General features: G+C 45.8%; 1 pseudogene; it reads left to right on the top strand.

Moving 5' to 3' along the window:
- The first annotated feature begins 1,975 nt into the window (after nucleotides 1-1,975).
- LOC135271323 (5S ribosomal RNA) lies at nucleotides 1,976-2,094 on the top strand (annotated as a pseudogene).
- The last annotated feature ends 16,986 nt before the right edge of the window (nucleotides 2,095-19,080 follow it).

The raw sequence follows: 19,080 nt of genomic DNA, 5'->3' as shown, positions 1-19,080 counted from the left end.
AATGCCTTGTCCTGATGCCTTTACATTTCTACATCATTTCACCATTTTTAAACTCTGGAAAATCCATGGTGCCAAGAAAAGCTGTGTCATTAATTCACTCATTGAGATCATGGGTATTTGATTCTCCCCACTTGCCCTTGGAATGGAATTGGTGGACATTGTGTGGTCTATTTGGCAGATGAGGATGCTGAGATCAAAGGGCTTCCTTTAGGCCAGTGGGTGGGCTCAGAAGGAGCTCAAACCATGTCTCCAGTCCTTATGCCAAGGCTTGCCATCCTTCAGTCAGAGGGGAATGAGCAAAATGAACTACGTCCTGTTCTATCCTCTCCCAGGACCAGTCCATAACCATTGCCAGTACATCATGTGAGCCCATTGTGAGGCCCAGAGGCTGGATCCAATCCATACCCAAAGTGTGGTCCAGGCACCAGCAGCATCCTCCCACATGAGATCTTGCTAAACATGCAGCATCTCTGGCCTCAGCCCTACTGAATCGGAGTCTGCGTTTTAATAACATTCCCAGGGGATTTGTGTGCACATTGAAGTTTGAGAAACACTGTTTTAATGCAAACTTATGCCCTACATTTACTGTGTGAATTCTGGATGAGTCTGATGATCAAAAGCAGCTTCTACTCCATGAAATATGGTACCAGATAGCATCTGCTGGAACTAAATTTGAGTGCCGTTTGACTGCTTTTCACCCATCCTGACACACCCTGTGAGATGGGCACTGTGGATGTGCCCATTTTACAGATGAGGACATAGAAACATGAAAAGGTGAAGGGACTTGCCTGAGGAGGGACAGCCAATTAGCAGCACAGCAAGAATTGGAGTCCAAGCACTAAAGTCCCCTTTTTTTTAAAGACCAAGTCTCACTCTGTTGCCCTGGCTGAAGTACAGTGGCATGATCTCAGCTCACTGCCACGTCCGCCTCCCGGGTTCAAGCGATTCTCCTGCCTCAGCCTCCCAAGTAGCTGGGACTACAGGCACCCACCACCATGCCAGGCTAATTTTTGTAATTTTAGTAGAGACAGGTTTTTGCCATATTGGCCAGGCTGGCCTCGAACTCCTGACCTTGTGATCTGCCCACCTAGGCCTCCCAAAGTGCTGGGATTACAGGTGTGAGCCACCACGCCCTGCCACAAGCCAGTGATTCTTAGGCTTTAGTATGCATCAGAATCACCTGAAAAACTTGTAGGAATTTAGATTTCTGGACACCAACCTACAGAAGTGGACCCCAAAATGTGCCTTTCTAACATGTTCTCAGGCAGCGATGCCGAGGTTGCAAATCTGGGGCCCACTCTTTTGAGAGCAGCTGCTCACTGAAGGTTCATCACCGGTGTTAAGAAACTAGCAGTGGTTTTGTGATCAGCTCCAAGCAGATATGATTGAGATTCAAATCAGTGTCCCTGCCCTAAAAAGAAAAAAAAGGTGTATGTGTGTGGGCGCGGGGTGTATGCATAGGGAATCACACATAACTAAAACACAAAGAAGGCATGGCACTCCACAGAAGGGAAAATTGCCTTTTGATGATCCCCAGCTTGGTGGCCTGAGCTGTCCCCATGCTCCTCATTGCCATGGCTAATTGAGAGTACATTGCAGCCTCATTGCTTTAATAATCCTTTCCATTATTTAACCTGGACAATGCATGGTATTATAATGGGTTTCCTTCCTCTGGTCATTAAACCGATATTTACAAGGCCTAGCCTGTCCTGGCTGGGCTTGGTGCAGGTCACTGGAGACCAGGCAGGTAAGGCATTGACCCTGTCCTTCAGCTACTCCCAGGTGGCAGGCACACACCTCCATTTGGGGAGGGTGGGCAGAAGAGAAGGCATGCATAATTCTAGGAGAAAAAAGGGGGGTTCCTGAAAAGCATTCACAGCTGAGATGACCTGGTAATAGTTGAGTGTTACTTTCTTCTTGTTGTATGCTGTCTGGAAAAAGTATATCTGTAAGTGGACTAAAAATACAAGTGACAGTCTATGGTCATACCACCCTGAATGCGCCCGATCTTGTCTGATTTCAGAAGCTAAGTAGGGTCGGGCTTGGTTAGTACTTGGATGGGAGACCGCCTGCGAATACCAGGTGCTGTAGGCTTAAAAAAATACATAAACAATTTTAAAACACAAAATATAAAGTATAATTTCCAAAGTTCTTCCCCCTCCAAGGATAAGCACTTAACATTTTGGGTGGACAAATATCCTTTCAGATATCTCCCTCTGTTTTCCTCTCTTCCTCCATATCTCTCTCCTCTCTCCCTTCTTTCCTTTCCCCTCCCTCCCCTCTCTTCCCTTACTCTCTCTCTCTCACCCTTCCCATCTCTCTCTGCTTATCTCTCTTCCTCTCTTAATTTATTCCTCTTATTCCCTCCCCTCTCCTCCTCTCCCCTCTTCCCTCTTTCTCTTTCTCCCTTTGTCTTCCTCCCTTCCTTTCTCCCTCCTATCCTCTCTTCTCTCTGTCCCCCTCCCTCTCTCCCTCCCATTCTCTCTCCCCCCACCTCTCTTTCTGCTGTCTGTCACATACAGATATGTGACTAGATGCAGCTCTGCATATTTGAGAGCAGTGGTGGAAAAAGACTGGAAGTTCATCAGACAGTCAAGAGCTGGAAAGGTGTTGGAGCAAAGGGGATATCATGTGCTAAGGAGCACAAAGTGACCTGTGGAACAACAGCCCTAAAGAGCTAACCCAAGTGTCTGAGGAATGAGAGGATTCCCAGCAAGTGAGCCTGGCGAGTCAGCAAGACCTGGACCATGGTGTGCAGTTTGCACCTTACCCTAAAAGGAATGGGAAGCCAGGGAAAATTCTAAGCAGGGAAAAGGCTTGGTCGTTTTGCCTTTTAGGGAGTCCTCTCTGGTAGCTAGTGTGGTCAGAATGAAAGGAGAGAAGCCAGAAGCCATGAGGCTGGCTGCATCCGATTCATCACACCTAAGATATTTTTAAAGAATAATGTCACGATGCCAAAGAGGAGGTATGTTTGGGTGCTGGGCATTTTCTGATTGAGGGAAAATAGAACCTTGAAGGTATTTCCCTTCTGCAAACTCCAAGGGGTGCATTAAAAAAAAAAGATAAAAAATAATTCCCAGACTCCCCCATCTTTGTCTTTTATTTCTGTGAACCTCAATTCCTTTATCTGTAAAATAGATTTAAAATTCCCATTTAGCAAAGTATTCAAACAGCAAATGGGTGCCCTGAATTTGCAAATTATGAAGTTCTTAACCAAAAAGAGACCGTGACTACCGCTGTTGTCCTGTGGTTGATTGTATTTGCAGCTCTTTACATACTTCACAGAAGTTCTCGCAGCCTGCCTTATGTTTCCGTAATTGTGTATCTTTCAGCTTCTGCCTCTGGAGCAGCGCTGTTTCTAATAGAACTTTCTGTGATGATGGAAACATTGCATATCTGAGCTGCCCAATGTGGGAGCCACCAGTTTCATGTAGAACACTTGGAAGTGTGTCTGATGCGACTGAGAAACCACATTTTATATTTTATTTAATTATAATTAATATACATTTAGATTGAAACAGTCACAGATGTCTACCGATCTGGAGTCAGACAAGCCTGAATTTGAACCTAAGTTCCACCTCTTAGTAGCTGTGTGGTCTTGAGACAGTTGCTTTACCTCTCTGAGCCTCAGTGCCATCATCTGTAAAATCAGAATGGATAATCATACCACCATCTAGGCTTCCTTTGAGGATTAAGTGGCTGGGTCGGTTCGAGGTGCTTAGCACAATGTCTGACCCCTGCCCCCACAAAAAAGGCATTCAAGATGCCGATTCCCTTCCAGAAGGAATCTGAGACATGACAGATGCATGTTAAATGAAGTATATGTGTTAGTTTTCTATTGCTACCATACTAAATTACTACAGACTTAGCAGCCTAAAGCAACACACACTTATTATGGCACAGGTTCTTTAGATCAGAAGCACAACCTGGGTCTCATTGGGCTAAAATATAGGTGTCATCAGGGCCGTATTCCCTGCTGGAGAAAAAAAAAAAAAGACACGAGATGCCAGAAGTGTTTGGCATCGTCTGAGCGGCTCTCTCTCAGGGAATAAAGCTGGTATCCATGTGGGCCATGGGGTGATGGTGGTGACCCACTCAGGGGACAAAGAAACTGTGGGCTGGAGACTGTGGGCTCTGCCTTCCAGTCTCACCCCCTCCTGACTCAGTTTCCCCATCTAGAAAGCCAGGGTGTGGCCTCGACAGTGTCTTAAAGGCACTGTGGCATTTAAGTGGAGTGATGCAGTGGAGCTGACCTGGATTTGGGTTCTGGCACTGCCGCTCACTAATTCCGTGACCCTGGAGAAGTCATTTCACTGCTCAGTGCTTCATTATAAAGGGGGAAAGCAGAGCCCACTGTGAAGGTGGCGAGTGTCACATGCACGTGAGACACACAACATGTAGTAAGAAGGCTTCTCGTAGTAGGCATCTTTGCAGCATCTACATCATTACCCAAAAGTGTGGAAGCCTGTGACTAAGGTGGTCTATTTGACACCTGAGAACTTCACTTTTTATGACCTGGCCAGGTGATAGAGAACTTTTACATCCCCCTCCGCTCATATCCCAGCCACAGTCTCCTTCAGTCCCCAAAACACACACACGCACACACACACACACAATTTCTCTCCCTCTCTTCCCATCCCTCTCACACACATATGTGTACACACTCTCACAGACACATGCAGACCCATGTACATACGCTCAAGTGTATTTATACACACATACATATGTACATGTATGCACAGATGTGCACCCTCCCTCTCACACACGTGCATATGCACACATGTCCATGCTGCATACATGTGTACATATCCTCTCACAAACACACACACGTGTGAGTGCACACATGTATGCAATCACACACGTATATCTGTCCACACGTGCACACATGTGTACACACATGTACACATTCTCATAAGTACATATGCATACATATGCACATGGACAACTCTTTCACATTCATATGTACATGTACACATGTACACACACTCCATCTTTCTCAAACATGTATACACAACTCTATCCCTGTCACACTCATGCATGTATGTATACACACTCTTACACATACACAAATGTACACACACTCCATCTCCCACACACATACACACTCAACCTCCCCTGTGTACCCTCTCTGATGTACACACATACATACACACTCTCTCATACACACACTTATAAACATTCACATGTACACGCACATGTACACACACCCTTTCACACATATACACTCACATATACATGAGCATACATAAACACTCTCCTATACTCGTGCACATACACACGTAATCTCACACACACACTTCACACACTCTGGCCTTGCCATCTAGCCGGTGCTGGAAATTTTTCCATCAGCCCATCTGCCCTACTCTGCACCCTTCTTCACCCCACTCTCTGCCCGGAAGGTCCACCTGTGCATGCATCAAGGGTTTCTTGTTGTGTTAAGCCAACAGCAAGAGCCCGCAGGAGATGAGAGAAGTAAGGTTGAGGGCTTCCCATAGGGCAGTCCCTTGGGCTGGCTGGTCCCCACCACTGAGGTCCACAGCTCCTGTCTGCACATCCCCATCACTCAACCTCCCCATCCTGTGGTTCTGGGAACCTGTCACCTCCCTTGTCCCTTTGTGCTTAGAGGTAGTAACAGCCTCCTGCTATTACTCACCCCAGTGCTGCCCCTGCCCTGTGATTTCCCTACATCCTGTCCCCATATTTGTAAATAGTCCCTTTAATAGTACTCTTCAAATTCCCCAGTTGAAAGATTCCACCTGTCTCCTCCCAGAACCTTGGCTGCCACATTTTCTCCCTGGGCTTTGCTTCTAAGCTCGCCTTGCAGAGAGGCTCCCTAAAGAGCCCGTGTTCCACATCCCCTGCCCTGCCCCCAGCCCTTCCATGCCTTTGCATCACCTCAAAGTCTAAGCACCTTCTCCCACAAGCCTCCTTTCCACCCCGCCCATTCCAGCTGCACTGGAATGATAAAGGCTCCCACCCACCATCATCTTCAACCTCTCTGACATCTACTGGGCACTTCCTCCCTGCTGCGTACCATGCATTAGCTCCTCCCAGCAACTCTATAAAGCAGGTATGATTATTGGCCTCATTTTACAGGCAACGAAAGAGCCTTGCCTTTCCAGCCTCCACATTCAACCCCTGAGGAGCCAGCGTCCCCCTAGCTCCTCTCAGCTTATCCAGTACCTACCCATCCTTTATGATTCTGAGGCCACCTCCTCCAGAAGCCTTCCCATTCCAGCCTGGCCCTGAGGACTTTCCTTCCCCTGAACTCCAGTTGCACGCAGTTGCTTTGTTCTACTATAGGGCATCCCTTTGCAGTTGCTGTCAGAAACAGCTGTGGACTGTCCATTCCTTCACACAGTGGTATTGGGTAAGCACAGAAGCCAGGCTGGGATCAGAAAAGACCTCCCGGGGGAGGTGATGGAGAAACTGAGAGCTGACCGACCTGCAAGAGACAGTCAGGGAAAGACAAGGGAATAGAGCTCTCTGCCGGAGGATCAGCATGTGCAAAGGCCCTGAGGCAGGAGAAGCCATGTCAGTCACACTTATGGGAGTTATCTGTCATTTATCACAACCACCAAGGCCTTCCCTGAGCACCGCCTGGCCCCAGCCTGGCGTCTGTGCTTACCCAATGACACTGTGAGGAGGAATTCTGTCTCCCGTTCTCTAGGACACACTTGGCAATGCCTGGAGATATTTCAGATTATTGCAAGTGTTTGTATTAGGGGTAGGGGAGCTACTGGCATCTAACAGTTGAGGGCAAAGATGCCATTAGGCATCCTACAATACACAAGACAGCCCCCACCACAAAGAATCACCCAGCCCAAATGGCAATAGTGCCAAGGGTGAGAAACTCCAGTATACAGCAGTATTAGCATTGCCTGGGAACTTGCTAAAATGCAAACTATCTGGCCCCACTCCAGATCTGTTGAATCAGAAACTCTGAGGGGTAGAAGTCCTTATTGTAACAAGCCCTCCAGGGGGTTCTGAGTCTTGCTTCAGTGTGAGAACCACTGATGTAGCCGGATCCGTGGTTCTCAGCCCTGGCTGCTCACTGGAATCACCTGGGAGTTTCCACAGCACACAGCAACGAGCCTCTATCCCAGAGACCATCATTCATTAGCCCAGGAGCCCAGGCATAGGCACTTTTTGAAAGTTTCTAGTTGTTTGTAATAGGCAGCCAGTGACGATAACTACCAAGCTAAAATAGCAGGTCCAAATGCAGGGAGAAGAGAGAGGCTACAACAAGGCCTCCAGTTACAAGCTAAGGAGTGCTGACTTTATTGGGAGGGCGTGGAAGTGTTGGTTGCAAGGAAGTGGCACTCTCAGATAGTTCAGAAAGATTTCTGACTCCAGGGAGGAGGCTGGTCAGGAGAGGTAGAGGCTGAAGGGAGACCCATGAGGAAGTTGAGAGGCGATGGTAGACCAAGTGGCAGTCATGCCCCCAGAAAGATAGGTTGACACCCTAACACTTGGTGCCTGTGAATGTGGCCTTATTTGGAAATAGGATATTTGTGGATGCAATCAATTTCAGATGAGGTCATACTGGATTAGGGTGGGACCTAAATCCAATGACTGATGTTCTTAGGAGATGGAGATTTGTAGAAGAAAGCCCTGTAGAGAAAGAGGCAGAATTTGAGGTGATGCCAAGGAAAGTCAAGGATTGCCAGCAACCACTGGAAGCCAGGAGAGGCAAGGAAGTTCCTTCTGTAGAGCGCATGGAGGGAGCATGGCACTGTCAACACCTTGATCTTGAACTTCTGTCTTCTGGAACTGTGAGATAATCAAGTTTTACTGTTTTAAGCCACCCTGTTTATGGTACTTTGTTACAGCAGCCCTAGAAGCTGAGACAGGGAAGAAGCAGCCCAAAGCTATAACCAGTGACCCTGGAGGATCAGGTCCTGTACATACCCAGCCAGCTGCTGCTCCCAAGGGCTGCTGTGGGCCAGGTTGCTAGTGCACCCACCAGCTGCTTGGTGCACACAGGCTGCCAAACACAGCTGGGGTGGACAGGGCAGGTGGGGAGCGGTGAGGAGTCAGAGTGAGATGGACAGAACTGGGGCCTGGAAGGGGAAAGTGTTGGTGTCCTGCACATCTGAGGAGCTGAGGGAGACAATGTCACCCAGTGTGGAATGGCCATCCTCAAACTGGGCATGGCTCTCACAGCTGAAGTGAGTGTCACCTGCTGAATGCCTTCCTGTTCCTTTTCCCTAAAAAGGGTGACACGAGGAGCCCCAGGAAAAACATACTGAGGTATCACCCAGCCTCCATGGCCCTGTGCCTGGGCACTGCAGTGGCCTCCTAACTGATCTGGCTTCTGCTCTTTCTCCACTCCTGTGCATTCTCCACACAGAAGCAGAAGTGATCCTTTCAAAATCCAAGTCCAATCTTGGCACTCCTCTACTTAAGAACCTCCTGTGACTTTCATCCCACTGAAAGTAAAAATCAAAGTCCTTATGATGTCCCATAAGACTCTGTGCAGTCTGGATCCATGTTGACTCATTGACTTCATCTCCTGTATCCACTCACTCTGCCCCAGGCAAATCAACTTCCTCAGTTTTATTGTTGCTTGAACAGGCACATGCCCGCCTCAAGGCCTTTGCACATGCAGTTCCCTCTGCCTGAAATGCCTTTCCCACAGATACTGGGAAATATTACATCCATGACTACTTCAAGTCCGTTTGAATGGCATCTTTCTCAATGAGTCCTCCCTTGGCCACCATACTGAGAAGTGCAACCCTCTGTTCCATCACATTGATCTCTTCAGCATGTTCTTTTTTCAACAGTGAGATTAATTTTCAGAACTTGTGTTTCCTATTTCTCTCCTCCCACTGGAATGAGAGCTCTTGAGAACAGGGTTTTGGTCACTGGCATGCCCAAGTGCCTAGTACAGTGTCTGGCACATAGAAACACCCAGTAAAGTTTGTTGATTGAATGAATGCTGGAACCCACCATTTATTAGATACTCACTGCATGCTAGGCTCTGAGTGATGAACACATCCATTATCTCACTTTATCTTCCAAAATCCAGGAGAATACTGAAAGGAAGACACCCCTTTCATTTTATTGAAATGAGGAAGCTGAGGCTGGGAGAGGTGAAGTGACTTAGCCAAGGTCACTCACTTGGCCAGAGTGAGGTCTCCATATGGACTGACTGGAAAATGGGCATAAGAACACACGAATCCGGCCCCTTCTATTGCAACTGGCTTAGGACTGTAGCTGATTCTGAGTCTGAATCTATCTCATCTCATTTAGTTAACTAATATTGGTTGAGCACCTACTATGTGACAGGATGTGTGCTAGGGACTTTAAATGAGGGGGAGATGGAATCCCTTCTCCCTTGCTCTTACAGTCTTGTGGAATGGGATGCTGCTTAGAGATCCTGTGTAAGATGATGATGATGATGTTGATAATTATGATATGGTGATGAGGATGGCGATGGCAGTGATGGTGGTGATGATGATGGCAATGGCAACGATGGAGGTGAAGATGATGGTGATAATTACGGTGATGGGAATGATGCTGATGGTAATGGTGGTGAAGATAATGATGGTGATGGTGATAATGATGATGGTGGTGATGGTGATGATGATGGTGGTGATGGTGATGATGGTGGTGATGGTGATGATGATGGTGATGGTGATAGTGATGATGGTGATGATGGTAATGATGATGGTGGTGGTGATGATGATGGTGATGGTGGTGATGATGATGACGGTAATGGTGGTGGTGGTGGTGATGATGATGATGATGGTGATGGTGCTAACAATGACCGTGGTGATGGTGATGGTGGTAGTGGTGACAACTAATTTTTATTGAGTGCTTACTATGTGTCCAGCCCCATGTGAGGCTTTATCTACTCTCACTTAATTTTTCCAATCTCCTTTGATGTGGGCACTATTCTTATCCCAACTGAACATATAAGGAAAACAAGGCACAGAGAGTGGTAGGATTTTGCCCAGTGCCAGCCAGCTCATAAGCTGGGAGGTAGAGTCAGGAGCCCTACACAGGCAGTTTAACTACAGGACCCCCTCCTCCACTCAGCCCATGCTTTTCCGGGAGGGGTGTGTGTGTGTGTGTGTGTGTGAATGCACAAAGCACACATTCCAACCCACTGTGGAAGTTATTTGCAATGATAAATAACACATGTAACAGAAGTTTATACAAATCGTTAGTGGAGGATTTACGTGGTGAAGCCTAGGGGCAATGGCCTGTGACCGGTACCTGTAGCTGTTAGCACTCTGCAAAATGACAGTGTCGCTTCCCCGCTGCAGCCTGCCACTCTCCTCATGGGTGCTGGTAGTCCAGCAGAGCTTGCGGCCAACAGCCATTCACTCTGAGACTCCAGACACCACGATCTCCTGATGGGCTATCATGGACCCCACCAAGGGGTAGGAGGAGTGGCAATGCCAACCAAATGTTTAGGTGGTGGAAGTGGAAGATGAAGCACAGGAATCTGAGTCAGACATTCATTCATTCATTCACCGATCAAACATTTATTGAGTGCCTACTATGTGCCACACAGTAAGCTAAGGAATGAGCAGAGCACAGCAAGCTGAGTTGGTGCCCTTGTGGGAAGTTTACTGGAAGATAATAGATTAAAATTTAATAATACAATAGAAAGAAACACTGTTGCATGAGTGTATATAATAAATGGACCTGACCCAGACAGCTGGGGGTATAGATGGGGATGGGAGAGACTTGCACAAAGAAGTGATGCTTGATCTGAGGTTTGGGAGAGCAGAAGGTGAAAAGCATCTCAATAGGCAAAGGGAATGTATCATACGCAAATGCCCTATGGCAGGAATCAAGTTGCCAAGAGATGACTTGTATAAGGCCGGTCGCCTTGCCGGGAGCTTGGACACGCCCACCCCCCCCTCCCCTCCTAGAAACCACGTCACCACTCCACGCCCACTTCTGCACTCAGCACGCAAATCTGCACTCGGCACCGGTCTCTGCACTCAGCACCTAGCCGACCGTTGAAGAACCCTGCCAAAATTTAAAAGAAGCCCCGCCGAAACCTGACCAATAGCATTTTGCCCTGTCCAGGTCCCACTCCCCCTGGGTGGCCCACTCACTGGAAATCCCGCCTACCTGCCAATGGCAGCTTGCCCCTGTCCACGCCCTACTTCCCCACAACCAATCAGAACGCCTCCACTCCCTATAAAACCCCAAGCCCAAGAGGAGTCAAGTGCGACTTCTCCAGCCCCTCCTGTCGGACCACAGAACCTCGCCCAGGAGCTGATTAAATGTCTTCATTCCAGTAACTGGCCTCAGTTGCCTCATTCGAACCTCGCTTGTTTCATTTAAACCTTACAACTTGTATGTCTGGAGCTCAGTGACAACTGAGCAAAAAGAAGGGTAGAGAGATGGGTTTGGAGAGAGAAGCAGGAGGAAGCTCTCACGGGGCATTGTGGCCATTGTGGATGACGCTATGGACTTAGCCCTAAAACCAGTGGAAGACAAAGGTGTGCACTAACTCGATCACACCAGATCTGTATTTTTTGAAACCCCTCTTCTGTGGAGTGAAGGACCAATAGGTGAGATGGCCAAAATAGACTCAAAGAAACCAGTAAGGAGACTCATCAGGTCATCACATAGGAGACACTAGTGGTGTGGCCAAATCTCTGGGGGATTAGGTTCAAATTCCAGTTCTGACATTTACAGTTTCAGTAACCTTTGGCAAATGACTTTCTCTCCCTGAGGCTCAGTGTTATCATCTGTAAAATGAGGATAATACTACTTGCCATGCAAGGCATTGAGACAGTGCTGTAAGATAGGAACTCTCATATCCCAGCAGGGGAAAGGAAATCAGAAGAAGCTGCCACAGACTGTAGTTAAGTTCTGCACCTCTTCCTCTGCCCTTCTGCCATCTGATCTTGGAATCACCTAATTCTTCTCTTGTAGTTTTTTTTCTTCTCTTTTTAAGGGATCTACAGGGAATACCATCAACTCAGAAGAAGGTTTTGCTTTGGTAGACATGGCCACTGGGGGAACCAGATGTTCCTTCTTTTCTGAGACAGGGTTTCATTCTGTCATCCAGAATAGAGTGCAGTGGTGCAATCTCAGCTCACCACAACCTCTGCTTCCCAGGCTCAAGAGAGTCTCCTGCCTCAGCCTCCCAAGTAGCTGGGATTGCAAGTGCGTGCCACTACTGCCCAGCTAATTTTTGTATTTTTAGTAGAGACGGGGTTTCACCGTGTTGGCCAGGCTGGTCTTGAACTCCTGACCTCAAATGATCCACCTGCCTCGGCTTCCCAAAGTGCTGGAATTACAGGCATGAGCCACCGTGCCGGCAGATCAGATATTTCTTAAGAGTCCTCCTAGCTCTGAGGTTTGACCACTCCTTGACTTCACATTCAAGGCTGCCCACAATCCAGTTCCAGCTCCCAACCCCCTGGGGGGCCATCTTTCCACTGTGAGCAAGGACAGTAGAGGGGACGTGGAAAGATAGTCTTTGAACCTGAAGAGTTAAAAGATTGTCATATTCATTGCTATATCCATGACACTTGGCACAACATAGGTGCTCAGTTTCTGGTGTTGGAATGAAATAACACAATAAAATCCAGGGCTTTCTGGACAAGGGTATCTTAATGGAGTTAGTAGCATCTCCTAAGGGGAGTTTTGGGAATCTAGGATGTGAAGCATTTTCTGTTGTCTTATCCCAGTGATTCTCAACAGGTGGATATTTTGCACCCTCAGAAGACATTTGACAATATCTAGAGATATTTTTGATTGTCATAACTTAAGGAGGAGATGTTTCTGGCATTGAGTAGATAAAAGGCAGGGATGCTGGTAAACATTCCATAATTCACAGGAAGGCCCCCTGCAATAAAGACTTCATCTGATCCAAAATGTCAACAGTACTAAGGTTGAGAAGATCTGTCCTAGTGACCGGGGAGAATTACACCAGCAATGTAGGTCATGCAACTCCCAAGACAGTCCCACACCAGGAATAATGACCCCAAGTGCCTCAGGAATTTTGAGTGCCCTTTTGGGCATTCATGTACATATAATTCCTGCTTAATAATGATCTGAGCCTAGAATTTAAATCCATCTTACATACAGCTGAATGTTTTGGCACAGATTTGCTTTACATGGGATTTTCCTTGAATGTAGTTGCAGTATACATTGGGGAAGGGAGTATTTTTTTTTAATCCCAAACCCTATCAAGAGTTGTTTTCCACTTCAGAAAATCCAGGCATTGAACTCAAAGTTGATCGTGGACTGTGAATCGCTGCCACAGTACACCTGTGTCAGTCGACATTTGCAGTCCTATTCACAGTGATGCTACCATACATATGAATATACTAATTTAACTCTTAATTCAAAATGTCAAAAATAGAGAAAAAAATGTCGACAATATTCAATTGAATATTTGTCTGAAATTTCAACTTACTCATTATAAATAGACACAAGCATAAGACGGCTTCATTATGTTTCCTGGCATATAGTGGTTTTTGATAATTTACATATTAAAATAGATACTATTTTATTATAAATTGCTTTCATTTTGTTTCTCTTTTACAGTACAGTTACAGCATTATGTTAACTTTTTTTGAAATTATGTGTGTATGTAGATGAAATGTGTGATTTTCAATTCAGAATGGTGAGGTGGAATATATATAATGAAAAGAGAATGTGTGGTCTGATAAGGCAGAGTTTCACTGTCTAGTTCCCATATTGATAGGTCAACACTGATATTGAAGTGGTCGAAGCCAGAAACTCTAGGCATACTGCAAATCACACTCAATAAAGAATTGCCCTGAGTCACACATGAATTTTAAATATTCTCTAGAACATTCATGAATGTAAATCTTTGTTTATAAACACCTGAGTCTAGCTATTTTGTTAGTTAGTGTTTGCTGTGTAACAAATACTCCCCAAAATCTCAATGACTGGCAAAAAGCATTTATTTCTCTTACTCACAAGTCCTGTGGACTGACTGCATTTGACTGTAGGCTGCTTCAGCTATCTGTCTTCTACCATAGATCAGTATCTACCTGGGCATGTCATTCTCATGCAAATAACAGGTGTGCAAGAAGTCAAGGCAAACCACACAGTATATTTAAATCTTCCCTTTGCATTATGTCTGCTTAGGGGCCATTGGTCAAATTAAGTCACATGACCAAGCCCAGTAACAACTGGATGAGGAAATAAGCTCCACCTCTAGTGGGAGGGTCCTCAACATCACATGGCAAAGGGCATAGGTACATAGAAGCTTAAAACATTGGGAACAAAAATCAATAATCCAACCTAACTCTGTTTTATGTCTAAACATGAATTACCTGTCACAATTGTTTTTTCCCCATGCTTAGCAAAAGTTTTTTGGATAAATGCTTTCACCACAGAGTGTAAAAATGGCACAAAAACCTTGAAGTGGGGAAAGATGAGGGCAGGCAATTCACTTGTCCCAACCTTCATACTGAAAACCTACTATATGTCAGACTCCATGTCTGAGCTATTTTTGTGCTCACAACAACTTGAAGAAAGAGAAATGGTTGTCTTCATTTTCACAGAAGAGGAAATGGAGGCCCAGAGAGGTTAAGAAAGTCACTCCATGTCACACAGCTCATTAATGTTGGAGCCAGCATTCAAACTTACACGTGCATTACTCCAAAACCTTCATGCTTTCTGTTGCATCGGGACATCGCTCTGTGGATTAGGAGAACCAACCCACCCAGTTTCTCCCAGAAATCCCCAGACATTGGATCTAGGCTCTAACGTTGGCTTAAGTCATTTCTTGTTGTGGAAGGCAAGTTGAGCCACTGGGACATGTGACATTTATTTAGTTACATATCTCTGGTGGGAGATTTTGAGGACCATTAATGTAGTGTGTCTGCATGGCTAGTTTACATGCTACTTCTTGTTATTGCTGTCTCTATTCCATAGCCCTCACACTCAATTTCAATTCAAAGTTTGGCAGTCAAGGTGTCAGGGCTAAAAAATGGAATGGCCTCCCTCCGAAATGAAATAATTTTGTTGTTCAGTTCCGAGCGATTTTGTAATTTCATGCTTGTGTATGATAATTTTATGCTGTCCTGCCTCACGTAACTCAGTTCTGGCAGATCCTGACAGGTGATAAATACAATCTTTTCCGCCCCGCATGCGACAGGCCACTGCGAGGAGGGGAGAAAAAAAAAATGGCAATTTCACATCTGAGGCCAGTGCACAACTGGAGTCAGCAGCAGCCCCATTCTTTCATAATTTCACGCCTGGATTCCAGCTGGCGCCACCTCTGTTGTGGCTGAAGGACCCACAGGTCAAGGAAGCCTTCCTGAAAATAGAATGGTGTTGGCAAGGGCCAGAGAATTGGAGGGTAGGGAGGGGAAGAGGAGAAAGTTATGACTCTGGACCCGCCCTGGGCTGGCACACTGTGAGCTGGTGATGTTCGATTTATAGTGCCGCTTCTCACCCACACGCTGTCCTCTGAGTGCTCCTATTAAATGGTAGCCTTTTGGAGGCATGATTTTTACAAATCTGTTAAATCTTTGAAGGATAGCCACTTCCCAGAAAAAGAGGGAGGGGGAAGAAAAAAGGGAGGAGAGAGGTAAGGAGGAGAAGATAAAAAGAGAGAGCAAGAGTGAGATAGAGAGAGAAGGAGAGAGAGACCAAGAGATGAGTCCTTAACATTTATCAGCAAGCCCTGCATTTTTATAACTGCTCCTCAGTATTGTTCATGAGAAAAAAAATTTCCTCCTTCTGAGAATGAAAGAGTCGAAAGATGATTAGGGAAATGTTGATGATACAGAGGGATGTAATGGTGGCTGTTGAAATGGAAGTAGGGACAAGGACATTAGGACTGACAATGAGGGAGATCAGTGTATCTTTACTGTCATGGCCAACTTAAAGGACACTCCATGCCCTCCTGTCCCCCAGCTCCCTGCCTTCTCCAAGGAGGCTATTTTTCTTGCTAAAGGGAGGGGAAGGAACTGTTTTGGCTTAAGCTGGAAGAAGCTCGAGAGAAGACTCATCAGTATTAGCAACAATTAACCACAATTCATTAAGCACCAACTATGGGCCAGGCAATATCCCCAATAGTCTGCACGCTGGATTTCTCTCCATTTTTCAATGCCTCTTGAGAATAAAGTCTACAAGATGCCCACTTTACAGATGAGGAAACAGAGGTTCAAAAGTCTAACCAAGTTGGCTGAGGTCACAGCATTCGTTTCCTAGGGCTGCCACAGCAAATTATTAGGTTGGTGCAAAAGCAGCTGTGATTTTTGCCATTAAAACCACAGTTGCTTTTGCACCAACTTATTACTACAAACTAGGAGGCTTAAAACAACAGAAATGTACTCTCTCATGGTTCTGAAGCCTGGAAGTCGGAAATCAAGGAGTTGGCAGTGGTTCCTTCCGGAGGCTCTGAAAGAGAATCTGCACCACGTCTCTCTCTGGCTTCCAGTGACTGCAGCAGTCCTTGGCTTGTAGGCTCGTCACCCTAGTCTCTGCTTCCATCTTCACATAACGTTCTCTTCCGGATCACTGTCTTCTCTTCCCTTCTCTTTTGAGTGTGGGGGCAATGGGAAAACATCCTCTTTGCCCTCTGAAGCTTCCCTGAAAGTTAACTGACAAAAGACAGATTAATAGAAGAAAAGGCACACAAAATTTATTTTAATGCACAAAACACAAGGGAATCACAAGACAATGATTACCCAATAACCTAATGGGGTACAGAAGCTTATGTACCCCAATTCATGGTGAGGGCAGTTGGGGAATGTCTATAATACTTTCAACGGTCAGCTCGTGATTACTAGGCATAAAGAAGGGACAGAAATTAACTTATAAATTTGAATGAGCCCTAGAGACAGACATTATCTTGCAAAAAAGTCCCTCCACGTGTGATTGCACTCCTCGGTCTTCTTTTTCTGAGATAGATAATGAGATTTCAGAAAGGAGAGGAAGGCAATTGTGTTTCTTTTGGAAAGAAGCTTTTTCAGACAGATAAGGAAATTCCAGAGAGAATTTCCTTCCTGGGCTTGGGGTGGGGGAGAAAAAAAAGGTCGGAGGAAGTTTGATTCTGAGGACTCTCTGCATGTCAAAGTGTCAGTCTTTGGGGTGTGGCTTTCTGATCCCCAACATAAATTTAGATTTGGGCTCATTTTAATCCAGGATAATACCATTGGGAGATTCTTACCTTAATTATATCTGCAAATGCCCTATTCCAAATAACATCCCATTCTGAAGTCCCAGGGACACATATGTTTTAGGGGGGCCATTCAACCTTTTACAGTCACGCAGCTCTGAAGTGGCGGAGCAGACATGCTTCATCACTATGCCAGGGTGATTCTTCCGGCTTCCTGGTACCACATTGGAAGAAGAATTGTCTTGGGCCACACTAAAAACACACTAACACTCAAGACCAGAGTGGCCAAGATGGTGAAACCCTGTCTCTATTAAACATACAAAAATTAGCTGGGCATGGTGGTGGGTGCCTGTAATCCCAGCTACTCGGGAGGTGGAGGCAGAGAATTGCTTGAATCCGGGAGGCGGAGGTTGCAGTGAGCTGAGATTGCGCCACTGCACTCCAGCCTGGGCAATAGAGCGAGACTCCACTCAAAAAAATAAAAAATAAAATAAAATAAATAAATAAGTAAAATACACTAACACTAACGATAGCTGATGAGCTAAAAAAATTACCAAAAAAACTCTTAATGTTTTAAGAAGGTTTACAAATTTGTATTGAGTCACATTCAAAGCCGGGCTGGGCCACATGCAGCCCACAGGCCATAGTTGGACAAGCTTGCAATAGACTCAACTGCCTTCTATCATGAGCTTTTCATACTGAAGGGCACAGTGTGTTGGTTTCACCAGCGAAGGGGACAGGCTGGAAAGGAGACAGATTTAAAAGGAGCATGCTTGACTTCTGAATTCCTCATCCACTCTGAGGATGCAAACCACATTTCTTCCCTTTATGGACTTCCAGGTTGACTCGGAGTCCTTTAAAGTTATTTTGTTAGTGTGATTTCCATGCACTTTAGCATGGGGAGAGGTCTTCACGGTCTTATAGATGCAAGGATCATGTCCGTGGAATCAAATGTTGGGTCATCTTGAGGATCAACACAAGGACACTGACTCTGGATGTGTATTGAGATTGTTTTATGGCCCTCATGAAGCTCCATCCACTAACTCTCCAAATACCCTAATGGCACCATTATCCCATTGGCACAGGAGGAAAACCAAGGTTCAGTGCTGCAAAATCCCTTGTTCAGGGGCACATTGGTGGTTAGAAAGCAGAAAACAGATTTGACCTAAGTTAGTTCAACTCCAAAGGCTGGGCTCTTTTTCCCCTGCTAGACTGAAGTCATTTTCTTGAACTCAGAGCTTCCTCAACAAATAGAGGTCACAGGATCACTATGCTCTCAGAAAATCCTCCAACACCTCCCTTTTACACCATGTGTCATTGAAATCTGTGAAAACATTTCCACATCTACAATTTCACCTAGGCCCTGGGATCACTAGCCCCCTTCATAAGGACGCAAATGATTAAGGCATCATTGTTTCTGTATTTATGATAAAAAAAAAATGGAAGCTTGAAGACTGGAGTTGGGGAGATAGCAGTGGGCAGATCAGATGTGATCCCTGCCTTCATGGGGCTTGTGGTCCAGTAGGTAAGACAAAAAAACAAGTAAACAAAATATAGCTGTAAATAGTTCTAAATATTATGAAAGATTCATGAACTGGTTGCTGCTATAGGGAACATACTTGAAGGCGAGTGATGGTGAAGCTGAGATTTAAAAGATGAGTGATGGTCATGGTTTAGGAAGGGAGGGCGTCCCCTCCCAGAATAAATAGCATTTGGGGTAGGAACAGTCTTGATATATTCAAGGAAATAAAAGAATACTGGGCTGCCAGGGCACAGGAAGCAAGGGGAAGTGGAAACAGGATGACGTTAGGAGTTCAGTGATACGAACTGGTCTTTGGGTCAGGGGCAGGATTTGGAACGCCATCCACAGGAAGCCAGTGAAGCATTTCAACAGGGGGAAGACAGGATCCTAGTTACATTGTTTTAGAAAAGTGTTCCACTGTGCTGTAGAGAAAAGGCAGGGGCAGAAGACAGGATTGGAATAAGCACGGAGA

This window comes from Aotus nancymaae, unplaced genomic scaffold, assembly GCF_030222135.1.
Source record: "Aotus nancymaae isolate 86718 unplaced genomic scaffold, 86718_ANA_hifiasm-v0.15.2.pri h1tg000076l, whole genome shotgun sequence".
Lineage (NCBI taxonomy): Eukaryota > Metazoa > Chordata > Mammalia > Primates > Aotidae > Aotus > Aotus nancymaae.
The sequence above is the reverse complement of the archived record's forward strand: the minus strand, read 5'-3'. Positions and strand labels throughout refer to the sequence as shown.